A 20,279-nucleotide genomic window follows, 5' to 3' on the forward strand; every position below is an offset into this window, starting at 1 on the left:
TGGTGCAGTGTATGGTGGAGTGGTGTGAGTTAGTGATTTAAAAATACCTAACTAGTAAGCCTACACATTTATTCCCGCTGCTAGCTGGTATAGTAAAAAGGGGTTAGATGTAGGAATTGGATCCTTTAATGTGGTCAAAAACCTAACTCTCTCGTCAACATGTTTCAAGGTGTCCCCTACACCTTTTCATCAGGACAGCATGAGGACCCGCCTCCGTTTGTGAACCTGTAATCTGGTTTACAAGAAAATGAAAGACACACCTATTGTGTGTATCTTGTATACATACGGTATAAAAGATGAATCTGTAGTATCTGTATTGGGGAAAACCAATATCATTAGTGCATGTGACCTGCCCACAGGGGCAGGCCTAATCCCAATGGTGTAGTTCCTTTTGGACTGTGCCTAGGAAATGAAAATTTTAATTTGGTGCATATCGTGATGTTCCTAAAAAAAGTGATGAGGCAATGGGTGATCCTCCATTCGTATCTGTGCATATTGTATCTGTACAGGGGGTAAAAAATATACATGACTATATATACATCTCACTGTTGGTGCTTACATGTACACCTTTGTGTACACTCATTATGGAAGAAACACACTCACAATACATGACATGAAACATATAATGAAATATATAATGAAATCCCACAATAGGTGTTGTAACTCTTGCTAGACATACTTAGTTGTTAGCAGTTATATGCCCCATGGTCCGCCTGATTGGAGGGGCCTGTATACCCTGTGGGATTAAAATATATATATATATATCCTTTGTTGTAGAATTTGCTCTTATTACAATTTAACTCCTGCATCATTGTAGCAGTGTGATATCTACAGGTCATGAGACGTGCTTATTCTCCTTCAAAGCTTGGTCAATAATGTCAAAACGGAGGTGGTCGAGATGGCCGGGGAAAAAGGAATGCAGTGATTGCACGGTAATTTTAAAGTTTGAAAATTTATATGCTACATGTGTTCCAATTGCCGCTGGAGAACAACTCTATAATAGGTTAAATAAACAGTTACTCGACCTAGGGCATTCAATGCTTATTATATTGTTATTAATGGTCTTGCTGGCAAGATTTTCGATCTGCGTGTGAGATCCTGTATTAGAAATTTCATGCGGAGATGTTTTTTTATATATGCCCTGCTACAGTGCTCGTTCGGAAAAGTTTTGTGCTGGCAAAGTTTCGATCTGCGCGTGTTAAAAGCGAGATCGTATGTTAGTTGGTTTTAAGAAAACACTTACTTTGGCTCAGCTTCCCTCCATATTGTTAGACCTATTCATACCTCGGGCGGCCGCATCTTACTGCTGCCTCCATTGCCGGTCGTTTATGAGTGTTTCAGGGTCTGGTCAATTACCAGGTAGGAGGAAAAGACGGGGTGGCATAAAGATATACAACATGCTGTACAATGTTGGTGTTATAATTGGATTGTTTTGCTTTGTGCAAATTTCCCTAATAAGCAGTTTTAATATGTATGCACGACGTCACAGAGAATGTTTTCAATTAGCCCACTCAGGGGCGGCTCTAGGCTCATGGCGGCCCTGTGCAGGGAGCGTAGGTAGGGGGCCCCGGAAGAGGGGCTCCGGGCAGAGCAGAGCGCGGAGGCCAGTGAAGGGGGGGTCAGGGTGTTTGGAAGTGGAACAGAGCCGGAGGCCGCCAAATCCCTGGCAGGGGCCGCCACGCAAATATGTATCCATCCTCAGAGGATTATTATATCGCTGGGATACTCACGGGTGACTACGCGCTTTATAAAATTTAATAATAATAATATTAAGGATATATATTGGCGTGGTGGCCCCTGGGGTTTGGTGGCCCTGTGCAGGTGCACAGCTTGCACATGCCTAAGGCCGGCCCTGACCCACTATTGACAATATTAGCAGCTCCGCACGCACTGAAAGTGAAAGGGAGCGCACGAAAGTAATCTGGAATGGCGCAGGAGTGAAGCACCACTGCATCTGGAGTGGTGGTCGTGAATGAAAACAAATAGGCTAAAAAATGCACACAACGTAGATCAAGTAAGTGGAAAGCCATCAAGTTGAGCTTTGAGTCCTGTGTAAGGTGATAATTAAGTGATTAGGAGTCAGCTTAGTTCTGAAAATGATGTTTACTCTAGTTTCTATCTTCACCCACAAGAAGTCTTGTAATGAGGAAGTGCCTGCGCTTCCATTTACCATATAAGAAGAATCCTGGAAGCACTTGAGTAACCACTTAGGAGACTTGTTGGATACAAAATTATGTCCTATCGCCTTGCACACATTGAGGCTAAATTGACAAAGCCATCTGCTGCCAAGACTACTACTCACACCCAGGAAATCCAGTGCTCTCTCGTGGGCCACTTAGTCACCTCTGACCAATCGATATCAACTCAGGCCTCTAATTATGGGGGTGGAGCGCCTGCTATCACCCAAGTTTTTTCTCCTGTTATTGGTTCAGAATCGATCAGAGCTTCATGGAGTGATGGAGAACAAGCCTCTAATGTTTAAGCAAGTTACCAAGCAGGCAGAGAGGTGTTATCTCAGTTTGGTCCCCCTCCTTGTGATCGACCTTCCTCCCACCTCATCTCCCTAAATAATCATTTTATCTAATGTTTCCAGCCTTCCTGTTGCTAGTTTGGATCCACAAGGGGTCTCATGAACAAAATCATACACTGGTTGAACATCAATGTGCGTGGATATTGGGATTTTTCAAAAGAGATCCTTTTTGCAAGACATGTGGGGCAGGTTGGTGGTATGGGCAAGCACAATAATAGCGATGATATAGTAATTAATTTTTTTATCCCCATAGTTGTAAATGAAATACTGGATCTAGTGAGGGCTGGAATGGTTAAAACTAGTCATGTTAAAATCTTGCACCTTAGTTTTTTTATAGGCATTTGGAAACTCCCACTCTTGGTTCAGGAGGGCCAATGGCACCGACAAGAGAATTCTTTAGACCTTCGTTACACCCGTTAATACCCCTAAAAAACAGATTTTCGGTGTTGGCAGGGTTGGAGGACAACGATTGACGGTATAGAAAGGAGTGTGATTGTACTGGTGGTTTGGAGAATGGAGGTGTGTTTAGAATAGAGACCCCTGGGGCTCACTTGTCCATCCCCCTCTCACTAACAAGTCATGGTAATTTGATCAGGGATTATATATTCCTCCGAAATTGCAGGAAGGGTCTGAAGTGAGAATACCTGTGGTAGAAGGTGATAAGCATTACCCATGTATTCATTTCTTAAACTGGAATGTGGCTGGTTTAGCTTCAAAAGTCTCAATCGAAGGTTGGCAATCCCTCATTTTAGATTAAGCCCATCCGCGCTAAGCGTTTTACCGCTGTGCGCTAAAGATTCGCAATTCCCGCGTTACATGACGAGCTCAGCTCGTCATGAGCGTACGACACGCGTACCTCATGACGAGCTGAGCTCGTCATGAGCGTGGAAGGGGTTAAGATATTGTTTATGCAGGAAACTTGGGAACTGACAGAGGTAGTATTTAATGGATATATTTGTTTTAGCTTGCCAGCAGGTCCGCCAACAGCTGGACGAGCTAAAGGGGTCTGTCAGCCTGGTTTAAAGTTAATATTGGTTGTTCTATTGCACAGGCCTTTTGCCTCAGTTTTATAGGGAGGGGTGTTGGGAGTATAATAGATTATATATTTACCTTTCTCGCAGTATGTCATCAATTAATATAAGTAGCGAGGTGCTTTTACAGATATATAGCGACCAAAATCATATCGCAGTGCAATTAGCGGCACGGCAAAAGCGCCACAAGTCTAAGCCTAGGTCCTCCTAAGTACTAACTGTTAAGAATGCAGGGTGCAGAGTGGAATGGGTCTCTGCAAATCTGAAGCATATTATGTCTCAGGCTTTCTGTAATTGTACAGTATTGGTAAATTCCTGTAAATTGGAAATATGTTATCCGGCCCCCATATTAAACCATTTTACTGACCTTTTAACGCAGATTAAAGGGCTGTTACTCGGACCCATTGGTCAGCCTCGCCCCCAAGATAAATCTTGGTTTGATAAAGAGTGTAGAACGGCAAATGAATCCCTGCGTTGGGCTTTAAACCAATCCCCAAGAGACAAGTGTGTAATAGTAACCCACAGAAAGGCTTATCAACTGGCACTAAAGAAAATAAATTGGGCATGAAGGAGGGGAAATGGGAGATGTATGCTTCTGACAATAGGGCTGTAGAAGAAGTACAAAAGGCTAATTCCTCCTGTTTAAAACATGATTTTAGAGAGGAAGACACCGGGACCGGACGATGTCTCCCTAGACTTATTCAGGAAGGACCCGGGGTTTTGGACCCCTGTTCTCACCTGCACATTCAATTCTGTTTGTTGCATGGGTGTGCCTATGTCGTGGCACACCTCAACAATTGTCCCCATTTTAAAAAAAGGAAATGTGCATGATGTAAAATGTTATCGCCCAACATCTCTTCTAGACTCCACAGCTAAAATCACTGGGAGAGTGGTTTTGGACTGCCTTCTAGTTTGGATAAATAACAATATTATACTCTCCCAAACACAGTATGGGTTTAAAAAGAGGCTTGGGACAATTGAACAGTGCCTTAATCTCCATCTAATTGTAGCCAAATATAAGTATGCCCTGGATGTCTTTGCCCATCTGTTTATTGACCTATCGGCGCTTTTAATTATTTATGCAGATCAAAGTTGTGGTTCATTCTTGAGGCCATGGGCATTGATGTGGGGACTGGTCTCCTTCTTAAGACTCTTACACTGTGACCTCATCCGTAAGATTGACAGCATCCGTAAGATTTGGAAATTCTGGGGAATGCTTTGAACATGTTAGAGTAGAACATGCAGTGCGCCAGGGATGCATTCTAGCCCTGTTCATCTTTTTACTCTACACAAATGATCTTGATAGAACATTGGTATCTGCTGGGGCAGACATTCCTTATGTTGAGCAAAAGGCTGTACCTGCGCTACTATACGCAGATGACGTGGTTCTCAAGACCAGGACGGGCAATGGTCTTAAGAGCCTAATTTCTTGTTATGTATCATTTATGAGAGATGTGGAATTGGAGGCTAATTTTACGAAAACATTCACAAGGGTATGAAGTCCCAGAAACCCCAAAACCCGCACTTTACACATTGATGGCATAAAATTAGACAGGGTAAGCTCATTTCTATACTTGGGCTTGGAGTTCGATGACAGGTGCATTTGGTCAACTTGTATTAAAAAAAGAATAATTCGCTTACACGAGCAGGAGGCACCACTTTTTCGCTCACTGTGTCCATTGGCAAAAAGTCTATTGCACCGATTCTGAAGATATACAATTGGAAATGCTTGGCAATTTTAACATACGGTATGGGCATTTGGGGATGCAAACATGCTGGTGTTATGCAGGTAGAGGAGAAGAGATTCTGCCGCCGGTTATTAGGTGTCCCCACCTCAGCACCACATTTCTCTTTGCATCAGAAGCTACGTATGGCGTATGTGCAGGATATTATTAATGGTGCCTCTTTGGTTCTCTGGTGCTCCATCTGGGCCAATAAGGACGCTGAGCTCAATCAGGCAAGCATTAGAGACTGCCTGTTCTGCACTCGTGGTTTGGCAATCACATGGTTAAAATACATCAAAGATTCCCTTCTAGCTCTTGGTGGCATACATTTGTTTGAGCACCCGGAAACCATCATGAAAAAGGATAAATACTGGGTCCAGGACAGCTTCATTAAGCATAGCCAGGCCATTGGGAACTAACAGAAATGGCCAAACCCTGGTTAGAGATTATTGTATTATCCAGATGGTGTCAGTGATTGCCCCTTATTTACTATATGTGACAAATGTGTATGAGAGAACATTACTGGCTAGATTTTGGCCAGGCTCTATTTGTTGCCTATTATGTTTTACACTAGGACAATACTCTTCTGCAGCCATCGGCACTTGCCCATGTGATGAGCAATCTAGCCAATCTCTATTACATTTTGTATTTTTCTGTCGTTATTATTTGCCATTTACTAGGAGGTTTTTATTACCGTTGCTGAGTAGATATGAATTCTGTAAAGCCACCCATTTTTTTTTTACTGCAATTTAATGATCATGATACATGTTATTCAGTCACTTGTTTCCTGAAGAGCATTTTAGCACAAAGGAGGAGTATGCTGTTTTTAAAATAGTGTATATATATATTTATTTGTACCATGGATTGCTGGTCTTTTATCATGATGATGAATTTTGAACTACGTACTTTAAATTCCTTAACACCATCGATGCGGTGCATTTTCCCGCTGTGCACTGGAAAATTCAAAAAAACGCGGTTCAGTGTACAAGAGGTGTACTTCATGATGAGCTGAGCTCGTCATGAGCGTCGAAGGTGTTAAAGTTGTTGCTGTGGTATGCGAGTCTAATTGTATAATATGCTGCCGTTTTTCTTTTTTAAGCTACGGAATTAAAATCCAAGCACCTTTATCCTTACGAATGAAAGTTATCAAAGATTGATATACTACATGTCTTTTAATATTTCAGCTTTTATTGTATGATTTTATTTGTGTATCTTTTATGAACTGACTTTGGAAGATCGAATAAAGACAAAGACTGACTGAGTGATGAAATTTGGACTCTAGGGCAGTGGTTCCCAAACTTTTGACTCCTGAGGACCCCCACTGAATAACTACTGGAGGCCGTGGACCACCAAGCAATTTTTACAATTTAAATTTCAAAAAATTAAAACAGTAATTGGCAAAAAATACACAAACAAGTACACACCAAACAAATACTTGCATTACTAAAGCTTTTATTATTTTACCTTGAAAAGTATGCAAAAATAAAATCAGTTTAATGGGAAGGATGGTGCTGCATCTCGGCGACTAACTTTTCAATGTTAATTAAACACTCACGTGCTCCTCCTGGTCCGAGGTACCGGAATGCTAGTGTTTTGCCTTTTTTTTTGGAGAGTTTTATATAGCGCAAACTTGACCCGAATTGGGTATCAGAGCGTTTTACATAACACCAGTTACGTTACATGAGGACACATATTCATTTTTGTTCATGTCAGTGAGAATAAATTCAGTGATCTCATACGAGTGTTGTGATACTGCAGGAAGACTGTGCATACAAGATGATAGGTGTAATAAGGAAAACAGGATGAAGCAGCAAAAAAATCCTGTTCCCTTTCAGGATATCTTTATTAATCTTGCTGACAAAACAAATTGCTTACCAAACACTCCACGAAATGGGAGCACTGGGACCTTGTAGTCTTTGTTGAGCTAAGTGCAAATACAATCCAGACCCTGCACAGAAGCATCTCTGTTGCTGCTCCAAACAAACTCTGTGTACCCCCACCCCCTTTGTTTAGTGTTGGCCTTAATCTAGCAACCAGAGTCCATGGCTGAGAATATCCGGTTTAGGTCAATATGACTCACGTAACTTTAGGAATCAATACCAGCCTCACAACCTGCCTTCCAGAGAGTCTTGGAAGCAATCCAGGAAACATGCACTGGGCCCAGATAAGGAAAGTGTGCATATTTTAAAGACTGCCTGGGTTCTGTCTGGCCCCAAGATCCAACCACACTCCCAAAGACTCATCCAGCCAATAGATGTACTTCATCTGGACTTAGAAGAAAGCTGTGCCCAGAGAGATGTTTCAAAGGGATTTTATCTGCAAGGACCAGACATAAATACTGGAAAAATCGCCTCTACAGTAACCTTGAAGGAAGTAGCTCTATGGACCAGTGTGAGGAAACAGAGGGCCCTATCTGCCAAGATCCAGAAAGGAAGGCTTGTGGACTGCATCCTGCATGAGATTGTCACAAATAAATGAGCCATCCAGCACCCACAGGGTACTTTCCACCCAGAACTGATGATCCAACTTCAGACTGGTCTTTAAAGCCGAGGTAATATAATGGGACAGCAAACTAGGAAACACGATAATTTATAGTCCTACCTGTCATATTTTAATTCGTCCTGAAGAAAGCCAGCATATTCATAAGGCACTGGCTGAAACATGTTGACCCGTCTCAGGATGTGGGAGGTCGTAACTCACCTCTAACATCCAACAGCCTTATTTTTAACCGCTGAGGGTGGCCCAGGTATTAAAGTCTAATTTACCTTTGGGTACTGGGACCCCCGCCAAGCCGTTTTAATCCACATCCCATAACACTCTTCACCGCACAATCAGCGATATATCTGCTCTGCTGTAATCTGGCGTCAAAGCACACCCGGGACACGTTAGGTGTCACTGGGTGGGCCCGATGATGAAGCATGCCACCAACTAGGTTGGTGGGTGAGGGCTTCATGAGCATGGGATGATTCAAGACACGAAGACATGAGACTCCGTCACTTCACTACGTTGCAGGCTTGTAACGAGTTTGTTTGTGATTATTATTTTTCTCTCCACAGGTCTTTTTAGGTAAACCACTTCCGGGTTATACCTACATTTGTTTTTTCGCCTGGCATCACGAATTTTGTTGCCTAGGCACAAGGTAATGTAGGCACGGCAGGGTGTTAGTGTACCCTGACCACCCATTTCCTTGATCTGGTCCTGAAGAAAAACTGGTAATTCCTATTACGGTTTGAAACATGTAGACCCACCACACATTCTCTAGATACATTAGGTCATAACTATACCTAAACTGTATCGACACTTATATTTTACTATTGTCCAGTAGTCTTAAGAATAAAGTTTTTTCATATAAGTCATACCAGGACAATTTTTAACTCACTTACTTCTTTTTCACATTCATCACTCACATACCAGCTCCACTGTAGTTCAGGTGTTGAAGCACACCTTGATGGCACTCGGCCATCAGGGTGGCCCCGATGATGAAGCATGTCACCGACCAGGTCGGTGAGTGAGGGGTTACTAATAAGCAAAGAAGGACTTTCTTCCCTTTGATAGTGATTCATCCCGCAGAAATCGCTCTTTGAGCATTTTTTCTGGTGGTACTCCTTATTTTTGTTAATTTTGATACCTAACCCAGGGGATCAGGAGTATTATTCCGTCCACTTCGGTGGATAAAATCCCTTAACTCTCTCTTATTTGTTTATGTCACACCCACCAGGTGCCACTACCCCCTGACGAAACATACTTGAGTCCTTGAATTAAAAATTAATAATTTTTGTTAACCCTTTTTACTCGAGCTAGTCTCCTTTTGATTAACTTCATATAAACCTGGGGATACGGACTAGCTTTCTGGTCCTCTCTCTCCCTCTTGATACACGATAATTTATAGTCAAAACCATACATTGAAGCCCCAACCTATGCCCCCTTTGAACAGTTGTAGAAACACAGACTGCAGCAAAAAATTGAGTTTCCAAGAAAAGCTGACACACTCATTAAATTACATTAGAAATGGTGCCCAGGTCATAAATGTACCAGATAAGTGATATTATTGTGTTTTACTAACTGTTGATTTTGTGAATTTATTTTAACTGCAGGACTTTCCTACCTGTAAATAAAATTCCTACAGTTTTTCAAAGATACAGCCCTGCCTGTACATAGAGACTATCGAGTGTAATTATTTCTGTCACATCATATCAGAGTTCCAAATACTGTACATCCCTGGAGTGCAAGTCTTGACTACACTTCTTCAATACCCTTGTAAAGTCAAGCACGCATAGAACATAACTTGGAGTGAAATAATTCCACAAGCCTCAGGCCACGAGTGGTGACGACAATACTACCCGAAGATGCTGTCCAATAAGGACTAACTGTGCTAGAAAGCAGAGATAAGGTTTGACACTCTACGCCTGCCTAGCTGCAATGGCCTATTTCCAAGAATGTTGTCTATATGCTATGAAAAGGGTTAATGTGTCACCAATGAAGGCCTCAAGAATCTGGGATACCTTGAGCAGAGAGAGCGCTTGCAGCGACCCCGTACGCTCCTGAGATGGCTTTACTAATGTGTGGGACATAAATACCGTCCACTGTAAGACAAAACCAAACATAACATAACATAATCAGAAGCACTGCCCTATGGCGGGGTAGACTCGTTCTACCGGCGCTCTCTGGGGATGAGGAGCTGCAAGTCTGGAAATAAACAGAGCAGGAGAGATTGGGAAATGCACTTTTATTCTCAAACACGTAAGAGTGGCGTGGAAGGCTCGGCCTGTGATAGGGCGGTTTCCCGGTGTAATGTTGCAAACACCGTTATGTTATACTTGTAATAGCCATGTCCGCCAATAACTTGTTCTGGTATCGCTTTTACTGGCAGACGCATCACCGCGCATCAACGAGACAAACACTGCTTGCAGCCTCTGGAATCCAAAGTTTCGGGAAGGTTTTTTTTAGCAACTTCTAAGAAACTTACCGGTTCGCTATGCTTGAATTCCTGAGACCGGAGCTCTGAATCTGAGCTGCCTGCTACAGTCCATCCCCCAAACAGCCTTTGTGCACTGTGCAGCCAGAGGCCCTCGCAACAAACAGTACACTGCCTCGTGAGGCATCTGCGCGTGCCCGAGAGGAAAGGGCAGGGTATATGGCCTTGAAACGAGAGGCACAGCAGTACTGTATGCAGGGCAGAAAGTGAAGACGACATTGGGCGGCAAAATGCTCCTGTGCTGGCCGCAACGTGAGGGAACACGCACTGAGTGCGTGCACAACTATAAAAAAAGCCAATCACCCTTCAGCTTGCACCTAAAGCTGAAGGGTGATTAGCCTGATTTTATTGTGGTCCCGCCACCCTTGCGCTGTTATTCACAGTGCTTGTAGGAGCGCTTGGCGCTTGAAAGGTGTGTGTGTTTTTGAAGAAATTATGAAGAGGAGACATGCAGATTTAAAGATGAAGTACCTTTATTTTAGTTGAAAGCTTGCACGTGACTCAGCAGGATTCACTTAGCGCTTCAGTATTGATGACGGAAGGCACTCCAGTCCGGCGGACCCCCTGGGAATGTGTCACGGACCCCTGGGGGTCCGCAGACCACAGTTTGGGAAACGCTGCTCTAGGGAGTTTAGTTTTGTGCTTAATTATATAGAAAGCTTTGCTTTTGGTTATACTATTCAACTGGGCAAATCTTGCCAATGTGCAATTAAATAATGCTTCTTTTATATGATTTGTTTTATGAATAAAATTTTACCGAAATATTCTAGACGAGAATGATGAGGATGATTTGAAACCAATCAAACAATCATCCACTAGTCGGATTTTTCCACAAACAACAAAAAAATTTAACCAACTCAGTTTTTTCAAGACTTGCAAATAAGTGGGGCGTGGCCAAGATGGCGGCCTGAGCAGTCGCAACTGTCGGAGGCTCCTCGTCCCAAACCCCCACGGCGACATCTCAGCAGCACTTTCCCACATTTTCCGGCGGCTAGGAGCTGCGGGAGGTGATCCGACGCCGACCCTGACCTGCAGTCCCGGGGTTAGAGGCAGAGCAACGGCCCAGTGGGCGCAGCTAGCCGCCAGCGGCAGTCGGAGGGGGCGGTGAAGTGGGGCCGCTCCACGCGGCGTGAAGCCGATCCCCAGCACCGGAGTCGGCCGCAGCCCGATCCGGAGAGCAGCGGCCTGGGTGGTCTGCCGGGGCTCGGCGGAGATCAGAGCCCGCCAGTGGAGACACCCCACCAGGCGATCGGCGCAGCGGAGGACGACGCCTGCCCGGGAGACGCACTGCCGGAGGCCGGGAGAGAGGCGACCGGAGCGGCCCGGCACCACTCTGAGGAAACGTGAGGTGAGGTGCGGGCGGCAGGAGAAAGTGTGGGAAGCGGCTCGGAGGCGGCCATCGAGCCCCCGGAGAGCAAAGAGTCCACCTCGCCACAGCGGCGCACAGCAGGACCTGGCGGGGGACGGCGAGAAAGAGGCAGGCAGCGGTGGGGGCCCGGGCGGCTGGAGACTGCGACTGCAGAGCGGGAGCCGGGGAAGTAGAGCGGCCTCATCGGCCATAGGCCCACGAACTCAGAGACCCATTACAGGAGAACAAAACAACCCCCAGCGGCGAGTGGAGCAGCGGCGAGGCCCCCGCCGGGAGGGACGGTGAAAGTAGGGCGTGAAAGAGGCCTGGGCCGCTAAGTGCGCCGGAACCTAGATTGCCGGCCGGGGCGGCCCAACCAGATATAGCCGGAAAGAAGTGCATAGTCGGGGAAGCACGGCGATACACCGAGAGGCCCGGGCACGTCGGAGGGCACACGCCGGGTCCACGGAGGCCCAACAGCACACCAGCCTGGCCTGAGGGGGGCCGGGGGTACCCCGACGCCATAGGTGCAGTGACAGCGTGTGGCTCGAAAGACGCCAGCAGGCCGGAGATGCCACACAGGCCGAAAGAACGTCACGCCACAGAGCAGAATCTACCCCACACAGACCTCCAAGATAGCTCGGGACGTCCCCAGCGGGACCGGGCCAACGAGACACCGCGTCGGGGCCGCAACGGGGGGGCGGAAGTCGGACCCCGAGCGGCCAGTGCAGCTGCGCCATAATAGTTGGACGCGGGACCAGGCTGCCGAGCACACACCGAGACCGAGGGGTCCCAGGCCGAGGATTCAGCGCGCGGCCCTCACTCACGTTTCAGGCACAGTACGCAGACCAGCGGAGGGTCGGCGCGAACGGTGGAGCTTCGTTGACATAGAGGACCACCAGCCATGTCTTCCACGAACCGCAGGGCGAGGCACACCATCCATGACATGCTCTCCAAAGGATCGCAAAAGGGGGAGAAAAGTCCTGACAAACCAGCGCCTCTGGCTCCACCACAAGACAAAGTTACGGACGGGGGAGACTCTCCCGCGACAAAATCATTTATGGAAAACCTATTCACGTCTCTGAGAGAGGACATTCAAACTCTACGGCAGGATATGGCAGGAGGCTATAAAGAACTGCGGCGAGACATAGACGACATAGGAGTGGGGAGGTGGAACTCCTGCAACAAGAAATCATCAGGCTCCATGAACAACAAATGGACCTACAGGCACATGCAGAGGACCTGGAGAACCGCTCCAGACGCAACAATATCAGGGTCCGTAATGTGCCGTCCAAGGCTGAAGGGGGGGACATCGCGGCGTACCTGCAGGATCTGTTTCGTGAGATACTAGGAGAGGGTGAGGACTTCGACATCCGTATTGATAGAGCCCACAGGGTGGGCCTAGCTCGCCGCTCGCATGCCCCTCCACCTGACATTTTGGCTTTTCTACCGGATTACCTCCTCAAAGAGCATATCTTGAAAGCAGCTCGTCAACGAAGACCCCTCACATTTCGAGATCACGCAGCAGAGTTTTTCCAGGACCGGTCCGCGATTACATTGCAGAAGCGGCGGGCGTTCAAGAGGGCATCTACCTTCCTGAGGGACAATGGGGTCCCATACTCCTGGGGTCACCCTTTTAGACTGATTTTCAAGTGGAAAGGGGCCCTCCACCAGCTCAGATCGCTAAAGGACACATGCAAGGTCCTGGACATCCCACTTGAAGAGGACGATCCGGACGAGGTTGATGCAGGAGGGCGGCCATCCCGCCCGAGTTCCTCGCAACAGATGAATAACGAATGGCAACAAGTGAGACGCAGATGCTCGCCCAAGAAAGGTTTCAAGCCAGACCCCGAGACTGTGGCGCATGAACATGAAGCAGCTATACTGGAAGTTTCCAAAGACACTAACACCGGATGATGAGTATGCCAGCGAGGGGGTGCATATTCGCCTCTCAGTAGCAACGCCAGGGGGGGGCGGGACGGGGGGCCTCAGGCTCGCCATGGACACGCTTTCCCACTACCAGACAATAAACCACAGGCCTGGACTACGGTCGGAGAGGCCTGGGACAATGTTCACCAGTTGGGGCTTCAAAGTTGGGGTTGGGGTTCGGGGGGTGGGGTGGGGGTAACAGGGGCTAGGGGCTCGGTGTGTTCGGTTTCTTCAGGAGGTACACGGGAAAGTGGGGGGCAGAGCTAGGCCACGTCACCAGCGGGTAGTGCATACATCTCTCTATGGCTGAGGGGCACATCCAGATTCTCACCCTTAATGTAAAAGGGCTCAACAACCCAGTTAAAAGGAGGGCGATCATTTTGCTCTTGGAACATTCGGGGGCAGATATATGTCTTATCCAGGAGACACACTTGCTGGCTAAAGACTGGCATCGTATGAAATCCAGGGCCTTCCCACACCAACACTACTCTTCTACAACTGAGAAAAAGGCAGGGGTGGCCATCCTGGTGGCAAGGCATTTTAGGGGGCGGGTAGGCGGCAAGGTGGCGGAGATTAAGGGCAGACTACTGGCACACACAGTGCAGGTTGGCGATCTCACGTTCACAGTAGGTTCCCTCTATGCACCTAATTCCAAACAAGAAGCCTTTCTTACAGGGGCACTCTCCGAAGCACTAACAGGAGACGCCAGACACATACTGATAGGGGGAGACCTAAATCTGGTCATGGACAATGAAATGGATTGATCGGGACGGAGGTTCGGGGACTCAGGGGCCCTCTCCGCCACCGGGAAACAGTGGCTAGCTGAGAGGGGGCTGGTGGATGCATGGCGTGCGAAACATCATACAGCTTCAGGGTACACTTTCTACTCCCACGTGCACCACACATACGCCAGGATCGACCACTTTATCGGATCTACTGATCTGACTTCCATGGTGGAGGATGTAGAAGTTGCCCCAGCGGCATTATCAGACCACGATGCGGTCATCCTTCGACTAACAGTCCCGCACACACGTGGTCACAGGGGCAAATGGCACCTTTGAGAAAACATACTCACCCGCAAAGAGGTTAAGATACAACTGTCCCAAAGCATTACTGACTACCTCAGTCGAAACGACACAGGGGAGGTGACACAGGCGACAGTATGGGGAGTGCTGAAAGCAGTTCTTAGGGGGGAGATAATGGCGATCACGGCGGCGGACAACAAAGAAAGGAAAGAGAGACGTAAGGAATTGGCGGAACAGGTGTTGGAGTTGGAAAGAGTTCACTGCCGGACAGGGGCCCAGAGAATTTGGCGGAAACTGAAGGCGGCCCGAGCGCAGCTTGCAAGCCTGGATTTAGATCGGGTGGAGTACGCAGCACTCTGCCTCCGCCACACTTATTATGTGGGGGGGGGACAAAACTGGCCGCTTGTTGGCCAGCAAACTGAAAGCTAAAACGGTCCGCTCCAGGATTCCGCTCATTCACGCAGAGGATGGAGGGGAGGTTAAAGAGGATGACCGCATCACGGAGGCCTTTTCGAGCCTTTTATGCCAAACTCTACACGGCAGACCCAGACGTAGATCACCGCGGCTGAAGTACGTACCTGGAGTCTGCAGACGTCACGGCCCTAAACGAGGCTAGCACTCAGGTACTAGAGGCCCCGATACCCCCAGAAGAGGTCATTTCAGCGATAGCGAGACTCAAACCGCTGAAGGCGCCGGGACCAGACGGCTTCTCGACTGGCTTCTACAAAACATTCTGCCCCCTACTAGCACCGGTACTGACGAAACTATTTAACTCCTTCACAGGCCCCGGCTCGATCCCGCGTGAGATGCTGGAGGCCGACATTATTGTGCTGCCAAAACCGGGTAAGGACCCGACTAGATGTGCGGCATACAGGCCAATATCACTCCTTAACACAGACCTGAACTTGTTCACCGGGATCTTGGCGGCGAGACTGGGCCCCTGCTTACCGGGGGTAATAGAACCGGACCAGGCGGGCTTTGTACCCACCAGGCAAGGTGCAGACAACACTAAACGCCAGATGCACATCATAGATAAAGCACACTTCAACGCCTCGGATGCGGCTCTGTTGTCAATCCACGCTGAAAAAGCATTCGACCGGGTGGATTGGCGATACATGGACAGCACTCTAGCAAGGTTTGGCCTGGGGGACAGATTTTGCGCCTGGGTGGCCAGCTGCTACGCGTCCCCTCAGGCGACGATCAAAGTCAATGGGACAAGCTCCAAGCCATTCGAGATTCAGTGGGGCACCCGGCAGGGTTGCCCGCTGTCACCTCTGCTGTTCGCCCTCTACATCGAGCCTTTCGCCCAACACGTTCGGAATAATAGAGATATCCAGGGCATCAAGTTCGGGGGAGAGGAACAGACCATTAGTCTATATGCAGACGACATTCTAGTGGCGGTGGACGACCCTAGGGTGTCTGTACCGGCATTCCTGACGGAGATGGAGAGGTTCGGGCGGTCTCTGGATTTAAGATGAATGTGGGGAAGTCGGTCATCCTCCCTTTGGGCAGCAACACCCGCCAGGCCCACAGGGGAACGCTCTGCATAGGGGGACTGGCCGTGCATGCTACACAGCCCTACTTGGGAATTGAGTTGACTCCCTCCACAGCCCAGACTGTGGAACTAAACTACTCCAAACTCCTGACACGCATGCAGGGAGACATATCGAGGTGGCGACAGCAACCACTCTCGTGGCTGGGCCGCGTTGCCGCTGTCAAAATGACCCTACTGCCTAAAGTGCTCTACCTGTTTCAGACCATCCCGGTCACTCCCCCCTTGGGCATGCTTAAAAAATTGCAGGACACCATACTGCGGTTCATTCGGGCGAATAAACGCCCCAGACTCCGACGCGACTTGGTCACTAGAACGACAGAGGAGGGTGGACTGGGGGTACCTGACCTGAAGCGCTATTTTCAAGCGGCACAGATGAGATACCTCCTGGAATGGTCCAGAACACTCTCAGAAAAGCGTTGGCTTTTCCAGGACAGGGCAATGGCGGGTATGCCGCTGTGGAAGGTCCCCTTTCTGGCACGGGCTGACCGGCCAGCCTACCTCAAGAAGTCGCCCATCACTAAAACACTTCTCCAGGTATGGGACGCCGTAGCGGTTCCTAGAGGTCTGACATCTTTTCCGTCACCAATGACGCCCCTGCTAGACAACCCGGTGTTCCCCCCGGGGATGATTCCAGGCTCCTTTCCCCAATGGCGGCAAATTGAACATTGCTCCGCAGGGCACTTATTCGATCTGCAAGGCTTTATGACGCTAGATATGATGAAAGAGGCATATGGGCTAGACAAGCCACTTCACTACCAGTACTTTCAGTTGAGGCACTGGCTCACACACAAAGACATAGAACCCCTCGTAGGCCGGCCCCTCACCCCATATGAGAAATGGCTTCTCACTAAATCTAAGGATTCGAATGCCATCACAAAACGATACAGACTACTAGCGCACGCTCCGCCCAAAACGAGATCAGCGGGTCAGAAGAGGTGGGAGAAGGAATTAGGACGGCCAGATTGAGACCATGACACACATATTGTGGGAATGCGTGGAAGTGCAGGACTACTGGGTGGGAGTACTCAAAGATATAGACACACATTTTGAGACAGAACTTCCCCGTTTTCCGGCATACACGATTCTCGGCCTCCCCAACACGACTGCAGCAGTAATACAATTTGGTGCCTAACGAGCAGCACGCGGTTCCTGTTGTCTTCCCTTTGCATCTGTTTTGAATCCTCTCTCACTACCTTGGTTTGTGAAGCTATCGATATTGTGAAGTTGAACAATCTGTTATGAGGGACAGGGCCTCGGCTGAAAGGAATAATTTAAGGGCGGGGGCACACCTTGCCTTTGAGCATTTTGAATTGATTATTGCATTATGCCCTTGTTTGTGTTTGATGTATATGTCCACACGACTTTATTCTAAATAATACACGTTTAGAGCAAGTAATGAAGCGCTATTGTCATTTCGGAATATGGCCGTGTCTACTTGCCGAGATGGACCTCGTCCTTCACCCCATTGCATTTGTCAGAGTCGATCGTTCAACTCACTGACCCACCTTGGTCCTCGCCACTTGAACATAGTTAAGTTGCCCACATTGCTGGTTTCTGTTCCTTACACTCTGGTGCTGCCATTTGCAGTGAAAGGAAGCTGAATGTACTTGTGGGCAGTGGGCACAACAGAATTTGTGTTCCATATTCAATGATGTACCGTACCCAGGTTTACACACAAAAGTGAACATCTTGCGTATTTTGGTTTATTCTGTCGTACAGCGGCGTGTGGTGCTGGGTTGCTGTATTTGGATTAAGTTCGTCCTTTCAGTGCATGCACACCCGTTATGAGGTGGGTTTCTGTTTATGGGAATATTACAAAAGGGACTTTCCGTCGGCCTCCTTGCTACAGGGACAGAAAGGCAGCCTCAATCAAGTCTGATCTTTGTATGCACTACATATAATCTCGGTGGCGGCGCACAATTTAAATCACGGTCACCCAGCACATAGACTCCAGAAAAGGGTTCTCAGACTTGTCCCACCTCATTAGCATAGAAGAAAGACCTAAGCCTCCGAGCACATCAGACTTGGCTTTTATAGGACCAGATGTACTCAACTTGAGTAATGGCAATGAAGTAGCTAAAAACCTCACCCTTGTTTGTGTAGAGAAGACCGATGGACGATTAAAAAAAACTCCTGGTGGGGGCCCTGTGCCCCAGAACCTTGCCTTCTCCATGGTGTAGTGCACCCCCACCCAAAAACGTCTCTATTTTACTACCTCCATAAATGAGGCTACATTTGTCTTGAAGTTACAACACATAACTAATCTCAGATGTTCACACATGATGAATGCACCTACAATTGATCAGCATTTAAATAATTTCTATAGTTCCTGTAATGCTGGCATTGGTACGCCCCCTGAGCCTGCATTGGGCACAGATGGTCATGCTGATATGCTGTCATCTGCAGAGCTGTAATGCACATGCCATGCATGGAGCCGTGCTACAGAAACATACATGCAAGAGTTTAGCTGCCATGTTTTAGAGTTTTGCAATTGGATTAGACAAGATCTGTACAGGTGTCACAACTACTAAAAACTGGAATGTAACAAAAGCTCCAACTCCGACTGAAAGCGAGATTTCACTCTTCTAACCCTATTAAGATACGCGGTTCTAGATTTGTTTTACTTAATTACTTTCTTGAATAAAGCCTGTGGCATTCTAATTCAGAAAACTTTTATGGCGAGCAGAGCCCATGAAACTCAAAGAAATGGTAACTATTAAAAATAAGACATTGCTGTTGGTGGACTTTAATGTTTTTCTTCTTTTTTTATTTTTGTATCCCTTCAATCTATGCCTACTAGTTTCTAGCTAACTCCTATTCGGTGACTGTCATCAGTGAGAGGCCCAATATCATGGACCTTAACAAGGTTAAAATAAAAATGAGAACCTGAACGCACTCCATGCTGGAGTACTGACTAAAGCACCCTGGTCAGCTGATTCATAAGGACCTCCACGCCTCAAGCTATGCAATCATACCCATGCAACACTGTTACTGGGACAACATGCTTGCGCCAGTGGTAGGAGACAACTTAAGATAGTATGGGGCTTATTAATTGTACCAACGTTATCAATGATCGCCTCTAACTGAACTCTACATCTCCACTTCATCAGTTCAATTCACTCTCAGGTTCCCTTGGAGACCTTGTTTGTGTTTATATTACTTGGTTCTGCTACTATATTTAAGGAACCAGGGATAGGTGAGAGTAAATCTGTATACAGGGAGACCAATAAATATACTACAAGTAAATGATCAAATATCTGTATGCATTGTATTTGCTTTTGCGTCATTTGTTTGGCAAAAACCAATAGCAGATAGGCTGCACAGAACAAATAGTAACCATATACACATGATCAATATAGCCCCATATTCTGATTTACTCATGTCTTGTCCTTATTTTCTTAGTGATAGTAGACTGGGTATTGAAAGCTGTTTTCACATAGAGCTGTTTGAAAAGGAGCCCCCCCAGGGATATGCCTCTTGTGTAAATGACCCAAACTCTGTGGGTAGATTGATCAATCCATTTAGTTGACGGATACAGTCAACTAAAAGAGAGCAGGGGATAGGAGTAGTGAACAAGACACCTGTGAATCTTGCCACAGTGATGTGTATATTGAAAGAAAAAGAGCTCCCAGATTATCAACAATCCAATTTTTAGCTCTCTCTCAGGTGACTGACCAGCTGCAACTTTCCAAAGATGAAGCTGTGAAGTAAATTGCATTCATTTCCTGTTACTTTAAATCTTTTTTCTAGCTAAAGCAAAAAGTATTTCAATTTGTTTTTTGTTTGCGTTTCTAATATTCTTTATACTCACTAACTAAAGCAATTGAGTCCGTGTTCTTCTTTTTAAAAGCAGTAAATGTTCCTCAATATGAAGAACTGAAATTCGGTTCAACAAGGAAACCTTATTTCTTTAAATCTTTTCGCTTAGGCCTTAGTGTTGTCAGTTGAGGGGTGATACCAGTGTCCCAGCATGCTTGTTTCTGGTCCAAGAAGGACCTTGCCTGGCAGTTCGGGCTGGATTGTCCCTATGGGGAGCTGGGTCAAGACTGATTTGCATATGGCTGGGTCTAAACTGGGGTGACGTGGCGAGCAAAATAAGGATGGATTTTGGGGATGAGTGTTTGCAACGTTTCATTATCCCTTCCATAATTTTATTTTGTGA

The sequence above is a fragment of the Lissotriton helveticus genome, chromosome 3_1, assembly GCF_964261635.1.
Source record: "Lissotriton helveticus chromosome 3_1, aLisHel1.1, whole genome shotgun sequence".
Classification (NCBI taxonomy): Eukaryota; Metazoa; Chordata; class Amphibia; order Caudata; family Salamandridae; genus Lissotriton; species Lissotriton helveticus.